At 50.2% G+C, this 2,065-nt stretch overlaps 1 pseudogene; it reads right to left on the bottom strand.

Moving 5' to 3' along the window:
* Window positions 1-963: 963 nt before the first annotated feature.
* On the bottom strand, window positions 964-1,791 carry LOC116470431 (prohibitin 1-like; annotated as a pseudogene).
* Between the last annotated feature and the right edge of the window lie 274 nt (window positions 1,792-2,065).

Genomic DNA, 2,065 nt, shown 5'->3' with positions numbered 1-2,065 from the left:
TTTTTTTTTTTTTTTGAGGCAGGAGGTCTGGGTGTCATTTATTGACAGCAGTTTATACACATTTGTTTCCTTCCCATGGTTGTTTCCTTCCCAGCACAGGCACAGAGCCCTTGAGAAGGGCAGTCTGTGAACCAGGGAGCCTTCAGGTGGGACACATCTTTGGCAGGCACGTTCAGACCCAGCAGGATGCAATCCTTCAAGTTGGAATTCCATTGGGTATTTGAGAGGGACCAAGGTGGGGGGTAGAGAGGAAGTTTTCGACAGGACTCATATCTGGATCCAGGCCTCCTCTCTCACTATCCAAGTCCATCCAAGTTTTAGGACCCTGGGGGGCAACAATCAGGCCCACCCACCTCAACAGGGGCAAATTCTTCAATCTGTGCCCAGTTCACACACACCTGCTTCCGCTGGTCTCACAGTTAAAAGAGAATCAGCCTTATGGTAAGAGACAGACCACTTCCTGTCTGCCCCTCCCTGGCACCTCTCTTCAGCTGCATCTGCGCAGGAACAGCTGAGAAGACAGAATCCTGCCTTCTCAGTTGAGCTGCATGTGCCCTCATCCGCAAATCTTCCATCGACGACAGGACGGAGGTCACACATGGACCCAGGTGGACACCTGTGCTGCCCAGTCTGTCACACACTGCCCCGCCTGCATGCTTCCAAATGCTGGTGCCCAGGCCAGAGCTCCAGCAGGCCCGGAATTGGAACCTAAAGCCAGTTTGCATAGGCACTTGGCAATTTTTGGTAGGGAGGTGGATAAAAAAGTAGATGAATGTGAGAAGAATGAGTTTCATTTGATAGACTAATTAGCGATCTGTAGTGATTTTACCTTTATTTCCTTCACTTTAAGCCAGTCATGGAATTTCGCAGTCATTTCTGGGGTGGGGGCGGAAGGAAGACAGTGTTAAGAATCATCAGAGCTGTGCCCCAGTCAGCCCACGGAGGTGCAGGCAGGGTGGGCCCTCACTGGGGCAGCTGGAGGAGCACGGACTGCCCAGCCGGCGGGTAGGTGATGTTCCGAGAGCGTGAGAGCTGGTACGCGATGTCCTCCGCAGCTTCCAGCTTGCGGCACTCCATCAGGCTGTCCCTTGCGGTGGCCAGTGAGTTGGCAATCAGCTCAGCTGCCTTGGAGTAGCCCTCAGCAGAGATGATGGCCACCTTTTTCTGCTGCTCAGCCTTTTCCACCACAGATCTGGCCCTCTCTGCTTCCTGCCGAGCTACCTGTTTGGCTTCCACCACTTCTGTGAACTCCTTCCCGAAGGTCAGATGTGTCAAGGACACGTCGTCCAGGATGAGCCCAAAGGTGGCTGCTCGCTCTGTAAGTAAGGTCGTTGCTCACCTACCTGGAGACCAGCTCTCTCTGGGTGGTTAGTTTTCCAGCATCAAAGCTAGCCACCACGGACTTGAGGATCTCGGTCGTGATGGATGGCAGCACCCGCTCATCATAGTCTTCTCCGGTGTTGGTGAAGATGCAAGGAAGCTGGCTAGCGACAGGCCAGAAGAGGATGAGCAGTGTGATGTTGACATTCTGTAAATCTTTGCTACCAGTGATGGCTGGCACATTACGTGGTCGAGAAGCGCAGTCAAAGATAATTGGTTTCTGTACCCAGGGAATGAGAAAGTGAGTCCTTTCCCCTACCACAATGTCCTGTACTCCACGGAATCGGTGAAAGATGACAGCTCTGTGCCCACCATCCACATTATATAAGGCAGAGTTCATTTCACCAGGCCTCCTGCAACATCTAAGGCCAGGTCAAACCTGCTGATGAACTCAAACACTTTGGCAGCCATGTTTTCTTCTGCTGGACCCTCTCACACCTGCTTCCACACTGACCTCCACATGAATTCCCCCACCTCACTTTCTTAATTTGAAAATGAGGAAAATGAAAATACCAACATCAAACGTATATTTTGAGGATTAAACAGTTAAAATAAGTAAAGCAATTAGAACAGTGTTCATAACATAGCAACCAACCTTTAAGTTTTAGCTATTATTACTATTATTGCAGTCCCTAAAATTTATATCAGAAAGGTATGATAAGTTTCAGAAGTTGGGTAGCATTCA

This window comes from Hylobates moloch, unplaced genomic scaffold (genome assembly GCF_009828535.3).
Source record: "Hylobates moloch isolate HMO894 unplaced genomic scaffold, HMol_V3 SCAFFOLD_6, whole genome shotgun sequence".
Lineage (NCBI taxonomy): Eukaryota > Metazoa > Chordata > Mammalia > Primates > Hylobatidae > Hylobates > Hylobates moloch.
This window is presented reverse-complemented; position numbering and strand designations above follow the sequence as displayed.